Source organism: Mustela nivalis (assembly GCF_964662115.1).
Source record: "Mustela nivalis genome assembly, chromosome: 1".
NCBI lineage: Eukaryota > Metazoa > Chordata > Mammalia > Carnivora > Mustelidae > Mustela > Mustela nivalis.
The window spans coordinates 3,550,213-3,567,103 of record NC_139020.1 but is presented as its reverse complement, the minus strand read 5'-3'; the positions used below and the strand labels follow the sequence as shown (position 1 = coordinate 3,567,103).

At 57.6% G+C, this 16,891-nt stretch overlaps 1 long non-coding RNA gene across 4 annotated transcripts; it reads left to right on the top strand.

Moving 5' to 3' along the window:
• Positions 1-754: 754 nt before the first annotated feature.
• On the top strand, positions 755-12,114 carry LOC309870424. Of its 4 annotated transcripts, none has more exons than XR_014314590.1 (6): positions 755-911; positions 1,218-3,171; positions 7,799-8,008; positions 8,147-8,340; positions 9,181-9,330; positions 11,548-12,114. It is a non-coding gene; the product is annotated as an uncharacterized lncRNA (long non-coding RNA). The 4 variants fall into 4 exon arrangements; XR_014314591.1 differs by lacking the exon at positions 11,548-12,114 and adding an exon at positions 10,923-11,047; XR_014314592.1 differs by lacking the exon at positions 11,548-12,114 and having other exon boundaries at positions 9,181-9,834.
• Positions 12,115-16,891: the final 4,777 nt, after the last annotated feature.

The following is a 16,891-nucleotide window of genomic DNA, read 5'->3' as shown; positions in this document are numbered from 1 at the left end:
GCCGCTTCTTGCCAACCTGGACTCGGTGGTTGGCCTTTTTCTTGGGTCTCTCGCTCCTTTGTCCTTGGAGGTCCTTTGTGTCACCTTCCTTTTTTGGGTCAGAGAGGGAGGGAGGAGCCAGCCGGGTGTCCCTGGGGCCGGCTGTTCCCTCCAGTCCACACTCCCCACCCAGCGGGCAGCTTTGTCTCCAGTGCGAAGGGAGCCGGGATATGACACAGGCACTGAGCAGCCCTTATTCAGCCCCAGCCCTGGCCACGCGAGGTCCGGGTGGCAGGCAGCCGCTCCCCTGTGAGCGGGATTCCGGGAGATGCACTTTGGGGGATGTGATGCTTCGGAACGGACGGCAGCCTTTCAAGCAGAGGGCGGCCTTGCGAAGGCCTGAGCTTGCTGGGAAGTCAGGGACGTGTGTGCGTGCACCGGCATCCGGGGAGGGCCCTGGTCTGAAGCCAGGTGCCACCAGAGAATGCCCCAGCTGAGCCCGCAAAAGGGGTCGGTCAGTGCCGGCCGGCGACCAGGAGATGGGATTTAGGGCCGTGTGCGAGGCAGCCAGGCAGGAAGGAGGCAGGGTCCAGGACCTTGGGATGTGGAGCCAGCTGTCAAGGGATGGAGAAGACCCTCCAGGGCCATCAGCCACTGGGGGAAGGGGACCAGGGCCAGTGTGAGGTTTCCACAAAGTGCAGCTATTCAGCAAAGCCACGTCACAATGGGCATGGCCGGGTCCAGCTGGGGTGGGGGAGGGTCTGGTGTTGCCAGGCAACCCGTGAGGGGGCCTGCCTCCCCATCCCCAGGCTGGGCTCCACGGCCTGGTGGCCTGGTGGCCTGGTGACCTAAGCTCACAGTCCCCCTGGGTAACTCTGCCAGGACTTTGGGAGGCCATCGCAGCAGGGGAGCTGTCTGCTGGGGAAGCAGAGGTAGGGAAGCGCCTGTGAGCCAACAATCCTGAGCAAGAAGCCTTGGAGCAGAATGTCAAGAGGGCACACAGTGGGCGCTGGGGACGTCCCCATGCCCTGGAATCACTCAGGCCTCAGTGGACATACAGGACAGGGCTGACACAGCTCAGGCCTGTCTCTAGGCTCCCCTCCCCCGTCCCAGGCCTCCAGGCAGGCTCTTTGCCACCAGGTAGAGCTAACTGCTGCTAGGTAGCCGCACATCTCCTTCTACCGGGGATGCCCTCTCCCACTAATGCTTAGCTGGCCCCTTCTCTTTCTTCCACGCAGCCTGGGCGTCACCTCCTCCGAGGAGCCCTCCCTGACCTCTGCAGACAGCTGTGGAGTTTTCCCGCACATTCCTGGAACAGCCCTCACCGAGCCACGGCTCTTCCTGCCTGCAGACCCAGTTTTGCAACATGCCTGAGCTTGGAGGGGCTTCGTGGCAAGTGGCCAGATGGGGGAGGAGGAACAAGGCGGGGGAGAGGAAGATGCGGAGGGCTGCATGGGTGTGCACTCCGCCTGGGAGATGGTCACGGGCCGCGGCTACAGGCAGGGCCAGGAGGAGCGGGCTGCGTGGTCAGAGACGGGGAGCAGGGCTAGGGTCTGGCTGCAGAGACAGGGCATTCCAAGGTGGGTGAGACCGGACAGGGGAGGGATCTGTTGAGGGCTGAAGGCCGGGCTCGGGGAGGGAATGGCCGGGAGCGGACGGGAAGGGCTGAGCCCATTTCATGGTGCCGCGTGGGGTCTGGCCCCCAGTAGGTGCTCACTGCTGTCTCCCCTGACCAACCTGGCGCCCTTTCTAGTCCTTGCCGTGTGCTGGGCAGCAGACGGCCTCATCAGGGACAAGCCTGGAGACTCCTACGGAAACCAGAGCAGCCGAGAGACGCTGCTTCCAGACACAGAGGCTCAGAAGCCGGGCCCCGATGGTGCAGAGGCCTGTTTCCCCGAGGTCTCAGGTCCCCGGAGGGCCCTGTTCCCACTGCACGTGCTTGCAGGCAGCTTTCTCAGGTCCCCTGACAGGTGGGTCCCAGCTCGGTCCTGGGGGACCAGCCTGAGCACCCCTGGGGACACAGAACTCCCAGGGACAGGTTTTGAGCCCTGTAGTGTGTTGAATTGTTTCCCCAAAATAGGTCTATCTTTTTTTTTCTTTTAAGATTTTATTTATTTATTTGAGAGCTTGAGATCACGAGCAGGGAGAGACGGGGAGGGAAAAGCAGACTCCCACCGAGCAGGGAGCCCCAAGCAGGACTTGATCCCAGGACCCTGAAATCGTGACCTGAGCCGAAGGCCGATGCTTCATGGACCACGCCCCCAGGTGTTTGCCCCAAATAGGTTGACTTCCTAACCCTCTGAACTTGTCAACGGGACCTGACTTGGAAATGGGCTCTTTGCAGATGTGATCAAGTTACGATGGGGTCACCCCAGCGTAGGGCGGGCCCACAGTCCAGTGACTGGTGTCCCTGGAAGGGGACAACACAGAGACCCAGGGAGAGAGGGCCAGGAGATGACCGGGGCAGAGGCTGCCGGGAGGTCTCGACAAACCGGGGAAAGCCGGCAGCACCGGCAGACGCTGGAAGCTGAGAAGGACGCAGAGGATTCTTCCTCGAGTCTTCTGGGGGAGCGCGGTCTGGCTGGGCCCTCGGTTCTGGACTTCTGGCTTCCAGGTCTGTAAGAGAACACGTCTCTGTGGTCCTAAGCAGCCCGGCTTGTGGCCGTGATCTTCCCATGATCACGCCTGCGAAGACCTTGCTCCCGAGTAAGGTCCCAGTCCCGGGCATCCGGCTTTTGCGTACTAGGCCCCACGAAAGATAAAGTGAGAGATAAGGACTCGGTCTTCACCCCACTGTGATCGCCTCCAACTGTTGGCCACATCGGGTAATGGGGGGCTGTTTGCCCTGCGCCTCGCCACGCTTTCCCCCTGCTGGCCCAGCTCCAGCTCTGGCTTGAGCTTGTCCTGAGCTCTGTTCTCCTCAAAGCCTCCCACCTTTCCTCCGCATCAGGCTGGTTTGCCGCAATCTTCTCCCTGTCCCCAGGAGGGAGAGGACAGGACTCGAGCTCCTGTTTGTATCTTGTGAGCGGCGGGACTGGCTGGCGTCCCCACTCTGGGTGGGCAGGACAGCCAGTCTCAGCGTCCCTCTTCGGACACTCCCCAGTGCCGGTGACACGAGCTACCCACGCCCGCGGGCGACCCAGGGATCGACGAAACGCAGAGTCTTTGTGAAGGAAAAATAGCCAAAGTCACGTGAGTAAGGAAGTGGCGGTCATTTAAAAATCTCAAATGAATGCCATTTTATAAGAAAAATTATAAATATAGCCTATTTGGATTCTCCAGAAAGAGCAGAGAAACAACCCGCAGGATATGTGTGTGTGTGTGTGTGTGTGTGTGTGTGTGTGTACATATCCACACGCATTTATATGAGGGAGGCAGAGAGAGACATACTTGTTTCAAGGAATTATCGTACACAGTGGTGGGTACTGGCAAGTCCAAACTCCATAGGATGGGCCAGCAGGCCCGGGGACCCAGGGAAGAGTTGCAATTTGAACCTAACATCTCTTTGGGCAGAATTCCTTCTTTCTTCCTTGGGAGAAGTCAGTCTGTGTTTTTAAGGCTTTCACCGGATTGAACGAGGCCCACCCCCGTTACGGAGGGCAATCTGCTCGGCTCCAAGTCCACTGATTAAGCATCTCCGCCGTGCCTTCTCAGAAACATCTACAGCAACGTTTGACCAGAAGCAGGGTGCCATGCAAAATTTATATGCGATACATCGTGTGGAAAACCACACGTAGCTAATCTAGTTTTTAATTCACTTTTAAAAAAAAATGGGGTTGTTTAAGCCTCCCAATTAAAACAGTGCAAAAATGAGACTCAGTGGGCCTCGTCATTAAAGATAATCGTGCACGAGTTTCTCAGACTTTAAGAACCGCCCCCCAGGAGCTCGCCAGCCTTTGATTCAAAAGTTACAACTCTGTCAAGGGCACACTCACGTCTTTGGTCCCGTTTGTGTCCAAATGACGGGGCCCATCTACATTACTCAGGCCGTCTCCATCTGTCTTAGCCCTTTTCCTTATAAAATGGAATGAATGATAGTGTTGTGGTTTGAAGCACAGCAGTGACCTAAAATGCCTCCATGTTAATGACACAGCGGACGCTGGACATGTCTTTGAGCCGAGTGGCCAGTGGACCCGAAACAGGAAGTGCCTGTGCTGCTGACCCTGGGGTTCTGGGTCTTTCCCGCATGTGGGGCAGGGGGGCTGGCCCAAGTCTTGTGGGATGTTGCGCAACATCCCGGCCCTGGACTCAATGTCAGTAGAAAACGCCCCCTAATTCTGACAACTGAAACTGTCCCCAGACCTTGCCCAGAGTGCTCTGGCCAGAGGGGGGAGGCGTCCCCCCAGCACACGTAGCCTGTGAGTACACAGCCCACCTATGAACCTCGGGCCCAGAGCATCGGGCATGGGCGCCCCCAGCCAGGCTGCCAAGGGTGCAGGAGGAACCTGGGGCTCATGACAGGGCTGATGCTAGGAGGTCACAGAGACTGGGCACGGGGACAAGACAGCCAGCGTGGCAGAGGGTAGCAGGTGCAACAAATGTGGGTGGGAACCCAGGAGCTCTGGGCAGCTTGCTTTCTGCTGGGAGCCTATGGTGGTTCCAGAGCCCCACCGCAGTCCATTCTGGCTCCAGCCCTGTCCCTCCCGTCCAGCGCCTAGGGGTGGCCTTGCCACATGGCCCCGGTTTCCCTCGTGGCTGGAAGGACTTGGATAAGGCCGACTCAAATCCGGCCACCCCGAGGGCCCAACACCAGGCCTGTTCCAGCTTCTAGAGGATTCTAAATGTGCCGGCGGCACGGTCATTACCCCTTCCTTTCCACCCGGGAAAGCTTGCAGACACAGAATTGGAGAGGCTGTACTGAGCCTTCCCTACGGGGTGCTCACCTACCTCCCAGGCCACCAGTGTGCTCCGAGGACGGGATCTTGTCCACAAGGATGTCTCAGGACACTGTGTGTGTCCTGCAGAACGCAGGGCCCTCTAGGGCACCATTAGAGGTCACGTGAAGGACAGTGGTCAAGACCAGCACATTGAGATGCTTCCCACGTCTGTCCCCCCACCCCCCCCATCCCTGCCCCCCTCCCCCACATTAGCAGCCCGGATGAGAAAATGCACAGTCCCTGGTTCTAAAAATGGGCGGAGCAGACACGACACCAAATGACCAACACGCACCTGCACAGAAACGCCAAACGGTGCTCAACGTCCCTAGTCACTAGGGAGACAGACGCGGAAATGATGGTAGCACGAACCTAGTAGAACGGCGGACGCTAAACGCAGCATGGGTGCGAGGCTAAGGAAGGTTCTGGCCGGGCGCTGGGAAGTGGAGCAGCCTCGGGGAAGACCGCCGGCCCCTCCTGCAAACAGGTGCCCTCCTCCGACCCCGCTGGGCGTCTACCCAAGAGGAAGGAAAACGTCTGGCAGCTTCGTCGCCCAGACTGGAAACAACCGGAATGGCCATCCGCCGGCGCTTGGCTGAGGGGGTGACACAGCCGCGCCACCGAGCGCTGCTCCGCAGACAGGCAGTGGCCGACCTTGAGCGCGCTGGACTGAGTGTGAGAAACCGGACGCTGAACGCTAGTGCCGCGTGACACCGCTCAGATGAGGTTCTGGAAGAGGCAAACGAGAGGGACATAAGTCGGGGGCTGGGGGTGGGGGAGGTGGTGGAGAGCAAAGGGACACCTGGGAGATCTGGGGGGACGGGGTCCTCTGTGTCTCGGCGCTGGTGGCGGGAACCTGCGTTGCCAACACGCGGGAGCTGCGTGCCTAAAAAGGATGGCATTTTCGGGGGATGTAATGGGCGCCTGACGTGTGAACTCCAGGTGCACCTGATGCTCGGGTCAACGTTTATTGCGAAACGAGGGGGGGTTTCAGCAAACGTGCACGTGATCCCAGGGAATCTTTTTTTTTTTTTTTAAAAGATTTTATTTATTTACTTGACAGACAGAGATCACAAGTAGGCAGAGAGGCAGGCAGAGAGAGAGAGAGGGAAACAGGCTCCCTGCTGAGCAGAGAGCCCGATGTGGGGCTCGATCCCAGGACCCTGGGATCATGACCTGAGCCAAAGGCAGAGGCTTTAACCCACTGAGCCACGCAGTTGCCCTGGGAATCCGTCTTGAAGACAGAACCAGACATGGCAGAGGAAGCCCGCCTTCTGAGGCTCGAGTTCACGGTTGTAAAGTCTCTGGGACCTCGCTGTGCTCCCCGGGAAGCCCTGAGGATCAGACAGAGTCCAGAGCAACGCTTCATTTCATTTTGGAGTTTCAGGCGTAACCCCCGCGCTCTCTGCAAAAGTAAGAGAGGATTGAGCTTCCCGCGCCTGGCCGGCTGCCTTCCCACCAGGATCCTTCCGCCGGCTCCTTGCAGAACTCATAGTGCAAAATGCTTTATTTTTCTAATAAGCAAAGATATTAGGAAACAGTATTTTTGGCGCGCATCGCTTATGGACACTTGCTTTCTTCGGAATATTTCTCTAAGCAGAAATGTGAACGGTGGAATTGAAAGACCCCCCCTCGTCGTTAAGTAATTAACTGCTCTTTTGTTGTGTAAAAGTACCCCTCCTCCCCTTGCAATGAAAAGACCCTTCCCCCAGGGTTGAATTCAATGTAACTGCTCTTTTGCCTTTCTGTAACTCGCTTGGCTTTTAGGGCATGACACTTGACTCCTGTTTGAACAAGATACCCTCTCCTAATAGCCAGGGCATGGTCTCGTAGGCAAGGGGGCTAGGCGCCTGCGTAACAATAAAGAACCTCTTGCTGATTGCATCCAGTGGCAGGGTTGGATTCTTGGGTAAGGGGATCCGCGGGTCTTTCAGAATCAGCCACTTGTTTTGGTGAATATGTTTGAAGTGAAGACTCTAAACTTGGTTTATTTTATTTATTTATTTATGTGTGCTCCTATTTTATATTTTAAGTTAGCGTATTTACTTCGGGGGTGCAGGTCTGTGACTCATCAGTGAACTTTGGCCAAAGCTGTGATATTTATATGCTGTGAAATAAAATGTTCATTGGAAAGCTACCTCCTTTGGGGGTCCCCGTTCAACACGGAGCCGTCAGAACAGGGAAAAGTGAGCGGGTTGTGATTGTTGGGGGGGCCAGGGCAGGTGTTGTGCCCGCTGCTTCTTCCGTGGGTTTGTCCCTTTGCCGGAGAGGAGCTTGCGACTGCGCAGGTCCCCCGCATGTGGGCAGAAGGGCCTATGGGGATCGCAGCACAGCCTTCGAGGGGCAGGGCACGGGCTCTGAAGGGCAGTCCGGGAGCCTGGAGCCTGCTCTGGCACAGTAGGTGTGTGGCCACCTTCTGGATCTTTCTTTGGGAGGCGGAGCCAGGCTGTCCTGCTTGCTCGGGTCAGGAGATGCTGTCTCCAGGGACTGGTTGGCTCCCTTGACATGCAGATGCCCGTGCGCAAGCAAGTCTGAGGTTTGGGTGTGGGAGGTGGTGGGGGTCCCAGCCAGGGCTCAAAACCCCGTCTTTCGAGAGTACCCCGCGGGCAGCAACACTTTCCCGATGTGACGTGGCACATTTCCCGTGTGATGCGGGCTCCCTGCACACAGGTCCCACCGCCTGGGAGTTTCTGCCCCTCCCAGCGCCTCCCTACCGCACGTTCCCGGCCTGGGGACCCTGCGCTGGGGGACACCCACGGTGCCGCTTGTCGGGGAGAACCTGGGCCCCCGAGAAGCTGATATGCTGGTGCGGGATGGCGAGAGCAAGTGTTGGACCACGGCCCTGAGTTCCACGGGGGTGGGCTCTTGGGATCCTCAGCTGAATGTCACACAGGCTCAGTTGCTGCTAATTATTATTATTTTTTTTGACTGTTTTTTTGGAACAGTTTTAGGATCACAGCAAAATTGAGGGGAATGTTCCGAGAGCTGCCATACCTCCCACGCCCGCACGTGTGCAGCCTCCCCCGCTCTCAGCACCCCCTCCCAGGAGCCATGCACCTGTTACAGGGCGAGAACCTGCGCTGACCCGCCTTCGGCACCCAGAGTCCACAGTGGACAGTGGGGTTCACCCCGCGTTGCTCCCTCTGTGGGTCTGGGTGAGTGTGTAATGCCGTGCACCCGTCACTACACTGTCACAGACTAGCTTCACGGCCCTAAAATCCCCTGTTCTTCCCTCCCTCCTCCCCAAACCCTGGCAACCACTGATCTTACTGTCTCCATGGTTCTGCCTTTAGCTTCCACTTTAAAATAGCATTTTTGATGGAAATCACTTGACTCAAAGAGGAAAGTTGCAAGTGACAGGAAGAGTACAAAGCTACCCACGTAGCTCAGACCCGGGACCACCTGCCGTCAGGCTTGCGCTGTCTGCTTGAGCCCTCGCGCTCCTGCCCTACATACACATGTGCACGTGGACCTGAATCGCTTGAGAGTAAGTCGCATACATTGTGAGCCTCGTGTGTATATTCCCTAAAAATAAGAACATGCTCTCGCGTAAACGCTGGGTGAGATTCCCGGTGAGAGATCACTGGAAAGCTCCTCCCACGGGAGGGCATGCTTCTCTCCTTCCTCATTCCGCTCCTTTCCTCCAGGAACCTTGTCCCATTCCCAACTACCTTTTCTACTCCAGTTCCCTGGCCTGTGCCTCTGAATTCTCATAATTGGGTGGCTCCTCAGTCTCTAGTCCTGCAGAACAGCCCTGTACTGTTGTGCAGTCTGTGCACTGCATAAAAGGCCCTGGATGAAGGGATCTGCCTCACTCTGCTCTGAAGGGGGCTGGATGTTCATGGAGCTTCCTCTGCCCAGTGCGGTCAGTTTCTCTAATCCACAATAAGTCATCCTATGGGCCAGAAGTGATTAGCAACCAAGTGTCTACAAGATGAGATTGACCCACGGTACGCCATGCTGTAGAGTACGGAAAGAGGCCAGTTGCCCGGCTGGCTCGGTTGGTAGAGTACGTGACTTTTGATCTCGGGGTTGTCATTGGTGATCTTAAGATTTGCTTTGGGGCAGTGATGGAGGCAGCAGCCTCATTAAAATTGGTCGAAGAATTCAAGGAAAGAAATTAGGACGGCAAGACTGTGTGTGTGTGTGTGTGTGTGTGTGTGTGTGTGTGTGGTGTGGCTGGGGAACATAGAAGGCAGGGTGGTGTCCAGATGGTAAGTAAAAATTAAGCGTTCTGTGGTTTTGCATGGGGAAGGAGTCTAACTGTTGGGTGATTATTTTTTATCTTTTATTAATTTTTTTTAAAGATTTTATTTATTTGTTTCAGAGAGGGAGCACAAGCAGGACGAGGGGCAGAAGGAGTGGGAGAAGCTGACGCCCTTCTGAGCAGGCGTGACACACTCCATCCCAGGACTCTGAGACTGTGACCAGAGCCGAAGGCAGACGCTTCACCAGCTGAACCAGCCAGGTGCTCCGGGTGATTATTTTTCATATTTTAACAACAACACATGGAAAAGCACTTAGCCGTGTGCTTGGCACAAGTAAAGGCTTCGTTAACATGAGCTCCTATTATTACACGCACAGCAGCAGAAATGTGGGCGCCGGCTTTGTGCCTACGCGCCGCGGAGACCCGGAGGCACTCCCCCACGCGCCCCTCCCTCGTTCATTAACAGCGGTGGCATGGCCGGTGGCCAGGCGATCTTTCCCTTGGCCGACAGCCGTCGCCTGTGGCTTTTAGCATCGAGGAGAACAACCTTTGTTCCTCCAGAACTGGCCTAGGTATGGGTTGAGGGAAGCAGAGTCCGGGACCTGGGAGAGGTCGGTCGGAGGACCTGGGCGGTCTGCAGCAGGCAGTCTCCACGGGGCCCAAGAGACGCGGGGGCCCCCACGGATGCGTGGTGCTTTGAGTTGAGAATTTAAGTATCTAGAGAAGGTACCAAAGTCTGTAGAACGTGGACAATCCTCCCCATCTGCACCCCCACCCCTGCCTCTGTGGCTGGACATCTGAGGTGACCGTGAACTCCAGGCACATCTTTTACAGGTTGACATTGTCCTTGGCGACGTTGTCTCTTCTCACCATCTGTTTCCCGACGTGACAAGCGCCTCGCGCACGAGCGCGTGGAGAGCATGACTACTGAGGTTATTTTTGTCTCCTGATTCATTGTTAAACATCTTTTACCCTCTTGACTGCGCAGACGTAAAATCCTTTTCCATATAATAATTGTCTGAGCTCAGAAGAGCCAGTGCTGTTACTCACTGCCACCAAAACCCAGACGGTATTTTTATTCTACACTCAAGTTGGCTCCCGCATTTCTTTCCAGGCCCTGTATGCGCCTTAAAATTTCCATGGATCGGGTCAAGCCGTTCTTTAATCAACCAGAAAAATGCAGGGCACACATATGTCTCGCTTCTTGCAAAGCGAGATGGACACAGATTTTTTTTTTTAAGGATAAGCATTTATATACATTTTAAGAAGAGGAAAGACAAGAGTCCTCTCCTCCCACTCTCACCGCGGGTCTGCAGATGGCCGAGGAGGACGATGGCCTGTGCTGCCCCTGCTTGGGTCCAGACCAGAGCTGCGTGTCACCCCGCAGTATCCCCATCCCGCAGGGGACAGGGCCCTGGGGGTAGCGCTGTGGCTGTGGAACTCCAGGGTTGAAGGGCATGGTTGCACCCTGCAAGGCCCGTTAGCAAACCTGGAGAGAAAAGTCATAGGACATTGGAGATGGAGAGAACGTGCGTCCTTTCTTTGCCACTTGCTCGTGTTCAGACGGGAGCTGGACGCGGGAGCCCGCCTACCTGGGGCAGCCCGGGGACTCGCTGCCCCGGGGACTCGCTGTCGGGCCTTTGCTCCAGGGCTCCCGGCTCCAGGGGTGGGAAGAGAGAGGGCACTGTCCGCCACAGGCGTTCTGGGAAGAGCCCTCTTCTGCCCTGCGGAGGCTGTCCGTGACAGGTATGAAGCGCAGGAGGGTGATTCAGAGCGAGAGGGGGCGAGGCCAGGTCTCAGGGCGTGGGCTGACCTCATCCTGAACTTGGCATCTCCTTCTCCTGCCCTGGATGTCTTTCCAGATGCTGGTCTTGGTGCCACCCAGCCCCAGCATTTGCCTTCAACGGTAAGTCCTACCAACGAGCTTCAAGCCCCAGGTTTCATGCCCCGAGTAAGCGCGGCCAGACACCTGCTCCCTACCGCCTGGTCAGCAAAACCTGAGCGGCAAGGGGACGAGTCACAGCTCTCAAGGCTCCTCCTGGCCTCCTCTTGCTCTTATCGACGCCCTCGTCTCCCTCAGAAACGGTGCGGTTGTCACCAACATCCCCAACATCACCAACGTCCCCAACGACCGTGGACTCTCCCCTCAGGATAGCGGTGCAGATAGAGGAGACACACACTGGTGACCATCTAGAAAGTCTTTCTTTCCTACGGGACAGTAAGTGCCTTCGAGAGACTGCTGGAACCCACCCGACATCCACCGTCCCCTTCCTTCTGAGGAATGGAAATGTGATTTTATCTGGGGTGGCAGGGTACCCCGTTAAAGGACTCCCTTTTCCATCCTCTCGATCCTCCTGGCTCTCATGTGATGCTTTGCCAAGACATATCCGTGGAAATAGGCTTTGGGGATTCTGGGAAGTCTGTCGAAGGGAGGGATCACTTTTCTCACGTTCCTCTGCCTCTTTCTTTCCATTGCCTGGAATGCAGATGTGGGGGCTGGAGCTCTGGCAGCCGTTATGCTCCAACAGCTGACTCTGAGAAGAGAAGCCACATGTGGCCAAAGGGAAACACAGAAGCATGGCGTTCAGAGGACTCACGAAGCTGCCGCATCTGACCCAGAACGCGCTCGTTCAGACTTCTTTGTTGCACGAGAATTAAACTCTTCTGTTGTCGGATTTTTGCTAGATTCAGCTGAACCTAAGCAAGGTCACATGAATTCAAGATCACATGAAGACACCTTGGTACAGAGGTTGCAACACGAGTATCCATTTGGCGACTAGAAATTCCTCCTCTTTTTCTGCTAGCTCTGTGGGGCCCAAGAACCACTGAATTCTACCGGCCCGGTGCGCTGAGATCAGTGGGTTCCCTTCCTTTCCCACATTCATGCCTGGAATTCTTCCCCGTCCCTAGTGGGAAGGGAAACCCTGAAGGAGTGTCCCCAGCTGCCACACAGAGAAGCCTCTTGAATCCCACGCAGCCCCACATCCCCCCAGAGCAGTAAGGGACATGACAAGTAAGTTTTCCTTTCTCTGTGTGTTCTCTTTTCTCGGCTTTCTCCCCCGCAATCCAGGTTGTGTGTCCGTGTGTTTTCTCTATAAAATGAGTGACTCTGGAGGTCAGTTGCCGCTTGGTGGTTTGGAGAAGTGGGAGGAAGCGGAGGTGAGCAGGGGCTCACACCAGACCTGTGAGTGGTCCTGGGCTGGGGTCTTCGGCACTCACCCCCCCCCCCCCGCCGCAGGCACATGCAAGCCCTGGGGGGTGGGAGCAGAGAGACCTCCAGGGCACCCAGAGTGTTGGCCGTGCAGAGGCTCCCTGCGGGTTCAGACTGGGAAATCTGGCCCACTTACAAGCAGGAAGGGCTCCTCGGCTACGAATAAAGATGGGGGGAGGCGGGAGGCTGGAGCCAGTGGGCGCTCAGGGACGTGCTGTTTGTTGATTGACTGATGGGGTTTGTGGGCGATTTGGATGACTTCTTTCAAAAGCAGCAACTTGACAGGCACGGCGGGGCTTTTTGTCCTTCTCATCCTTGGTCCGTCCCCTCTCTGAGGGGTTAAAATCCTTGCAGATCGGAGGGAACTGGAGGCCGAGTTCAGCGGGTGGTTTGCAGGGGCTGTTCTAGTCTGGCTATTGCCCCCCAGGGGTGGGGATTGAAGAGGTGCAGTCCGGAGCAGGCGCCTTGGGGCTCAGGCTTTCCTCTGGGGATCTCTGTCCTGGTTGCGGCTCAGCACTGGGGGCCTGGCTCCGTGCCCTCCCATCTCATCCAGCCCAGAACAAATTAACTCTCACAGCCAGCCCAGCAGGGCCCCAGGGGAGAAGCCCTCCGATCTCGGGCATTCCCGGGACTGGCCTGACCTGACAGGCAGGTGCCGCACCTACCCGGGGAGTGGCTCACCCCAAATCTGCCTTCTGTCTCCAGCAGGGTGGTTGGCACCCGCCTCTCCCCGCGCCCCACCCCTTCCTCCCCAGCTTCAGACCAACCACCTGGGCCTTCCCTTTCAAAGGTCATCTGAAAACACAGCGTCCTACAGACGGCCAGATGTCACTGGTTTGCAGAGGTCAAATATTTAAAATACGTCATGCCCAGCTGGCCAGCAGCCTGCGGAGCCGTCTCGAACCTGCCTGGCCCACGAGCCTGGGAGTGGTGCCCTGAAGAGAGCAGGTCTTAGCCTCGACCTGGCGGAGGACAGAAAGGCCCGGGGGCTTTCCCAACACCCGATGACCAGACCTCACCCGATCTGGGGTCTCCACTTATGAGCAAGCCTGGGCAAGTCCTTGCTCTGAACCGATGTCCTCACTGTCCCTCGGAGGACAGGACGGGCCCCCTTGAAGGCTAACTGTGAAGGCCGTGTGTGAGAGCAGCGGGTGGACACGCAGACCTGCTTCCGCTGCGCAGTCTGCCCCGGCTTCTGGGTGGGTCGCAGGTGCTCTCGGAGGGCGAAGGTCCCCAGGCCCCCTCCCCTTCTATTCTCTGGTCTTCCCGTGGACTCCCTGGCTCCTGGCTCCTGCTGAAGGCCGAGCTCTCCCTGCAGGCACACCGCCTCCTGCACGCCCGAGACGCGGAGGGGTGTCTGCAGCGCTCCCTCTCTCTGCCTTTTCTCCCTGCTGACGTTCCACATTTCGAGAACTTGGGTTTTCTGCTTCCTCGCAGGGGCTTTCCCTGGTCTGTGCCCCTGTGCTCCTGTCCTGCCGCAGCCGCTGGCTCATTCATTACCCCGGTGTCTCACTGGTTCCTTCCAGACTGTTCTCTGCTCACTACACCTTGTCCCCCCCAACTTCCAAGCCTCGGGCTCACGTGACCTTGGTTTTTGTCCCTGCATGGTTCTATCTGTGGGTCTGATGTACGATCGTGACCTGGTGGGTCATTTCGTGGAACGGTCCCCGGGACGACCCCTCCCCACCATCCCTTCTTCCGCCCTGACCCCGGGAGGCCTTTGGAGGACCAGACAGACTAGTCTGTGCCACACACGGGCATGCCTGTGCGCGTGTGCGTGCCTGCGTGTGTGCCTGTGTGTGTGTGTCCATGTGCACATCTGTGTCTGTGTCTGACTGTGTGCGTGTGCGCGCCTGTGCATACACAGGCCAGTGTGCACACATGCGTGTGCGCGTGTGTATGGGCACGTGTGTCGCAATCTGTCTTTTGTGCCCCATGACTTGCTTCTCCCCTTTCGCCCGCCCCCGTTCACTTGCGGTGGGCACCGATGTAGGTTAAGACGCCCACTGATTTCCCAGCGAGTGAGCAGAAACAGGAATACCTTGATGTCAGTGGATTTGGTCCAACGAAAGGCAGGCCAATTGAGAATTTTACATTACTCCGCTCCAAGGGAGGGAGAGATTTACTCCAAGCATTTTATAACGATGGTGTCTGGCTATGGGCTTCACACCCGGCAGCATAAATCACGGTGTTTTGACTGGGGCTTACAAAACCAGTTCTTGAGTTTACAGATGCTAAAAACTCCATCCTGCCGGGCCTGGGCTGTTAGCTGGTGGTGGGGCGGGCTGGGTGCACTTCCCTGAGGGCCGTCCAGGCCTGCGAGACAGGGTTCACGGTGAGGCCCCTGAGGAAGAGCGGGCGTGCCCGGGACTTGGCCTGACACACAGGCCCGCATAGCCTCCTACCGCAGTGAGAGGACAGTATGGCCAGTTTTCAAGAGATGCAAATTTTGGGCTGCTTCATGGGGAACAGGGTGCTCCCTGAAGCTCCTGCCGAGGGAGACAGGGGAGGGATGACCTAGGGCAGCACCCCAGAGGTGGTGGTAGGTGAGGCAAACGTGCTTCCCCTGCCGCAACCAGACACCGTTCACGGGGAGAACGCGGAACTTAAGCAAAGGGGCTGTAGCACCCGTCGCAGCAGCGAGGACACAGGGACACCTACGTGGCCGTCCACAGACGGACGGGAGGCCTTGGGTGCTCCCCCGCATGGCAGAATACCGCTCAGCCGTAAAAGGAACGAATATGTACCCGCATTAGCAGGGACGACTCTTGGAAACTTCCGTTAAGTCAGAGAAGCCAGACACAAAGGCCACATGTCGTGAGATCCCGTTTCCACGAAAAGTCCAGAAGAGGCAAATCCACAGAGACAGAAAGTAGAATCGTGGTGGCCCAGGGCTGGAGGGCTTGAAAGAGCCTGGGGAAGGGCGGGGAGCTGATGGTGGAGCAGCGTCTTCTGGGGTGATGAAACGTTCCCGACGTGACCTTGGTGGTGGCATGACTCTGCAGGTGTACTAGGAAGGACTGAACCTCACACTTCAAACGGGCGAATTGTAGGGCACGGGAATAAGATCTAATAGCAGAGCTATTACCAGCACAACAAAAACAAACGGGCTGGCTCAGGGGCCTGGCTGGTGTCACCAACGCTGACCTGGGAGGCCCCCCGCTTCCTGGACCTGCCGGAGCGCCCCTCTCGCGCCGTCTGTTCTACTGTAGGACGCGTTCGCTGGTGTCACCAATGCTGACCTGGGAGGCCCCCCGCTTCCTGGACCTGCCGGAGCGCCCCTCTCGCGCCGTCTGTTCTACTGTAGGACGTGTTCGCTGGTGTCACCAACGCTGACCTGGGAGGCCCCCCGCTTCCTGGACCTGCCGGAGCGCCCCTCTCGCGCCGTCTGTTCTACTGTAGGACGCGTTCGCCGGCTCCGTTCCGTGCTGCGCTTCCGTCCTGCCGGCGGCTTCCAAGCCTTTGGTCTGAGGCTTCCCCTCCTTGGGGCTCTGGTCTGGACGTGATGATGGCGTCTGCTTGGGTTTGCTGCCGAGCCGGCTCCGGCGACCCCGTGCTGGAGCGGATGCCAGCTGCCGCTGCTTGCTCTGCTCTGCTCTCTTCACCACAGGGACATAACCCCTTTTCATGCTCACGGGCTGTGGTAGACAGAATTGTGTCCCCCCAGGGAGGCCCACATCCTAATCCCCGGAGCCTGTGAGTACGTTCCCTTACATGGCAAAAGGAACTTGGCGTTCCACGATGGAGTTCAAGGTCTTTGGAGGAGACTCTCCTGGACTGCCCAGGTGAGCCCTGCATGTGACTTCCAGGGCCCGGGCAAAGAAAGGGGGAGCAGGCAGCGTCAGAGAAGGCGCGGTGGTGACACAGCAGAGGTCAGGGGGAAGAGGTCCTGCACCGTGGGCCGGGAAGGCGGAGGGTCCGCGAGCTACGGAGGGCAGGCGCCTCGAGACGCCGAGAGGGCGAGGAAACAGGCTGTCTCCAGGTTGCTTCTGGAAGGAATGCAGCCCCACGGACAGGCTGATTTTAAACTTTGGACCTCCAGAACTTTGGAGATCGGTGCCGTTTGAATCCATGATGTTTGGAGTAACCGTGGCAGACGCGATGGGAAACCGATACCCGGGTTTTACTACGGACCGAGGCAGGAAGCCGGCACAAAGGGAGCTGTCACAAATCTGACGTTTCAGTTTCTGCTGGACGCTGGCCTTCCCCAGCGGCAGCAGGCCCCGGGCGGCTTCCCGGGGCTGCTTCCCGGCTCCGGGCTACAGCCTGACTCCCGCCTGCGCCAGCCTTGCCAAACCCTGCCCAGGCCGGAGCTGGGGCCAGGCGACCTACTTCCTTGAGAGGGATTCTCACACTTGCCAGGACCTGTCCTGAGTGTGACCCGCGTGCCTTGTCCGGAGACCCTGGGATCCCCCACGCCTTCCCAGGGCGTCACAGCTCCTGCTCCTGGCGGCCCACCCGGCCTCCTGCGTTTCCTCTTTGGCTGGTCTCGGGCAGCTCCGTGGTGACCTGTGGCTCTGGCCTCCGAGAGGGTCCCTTCCTCCTCCTGCTTCTGTTTGTTTGGGTTTGCTTATCGGCGGCCTAAGGAGGCTGGCTGTTTCCTTAGCTAAGACTCCGCTC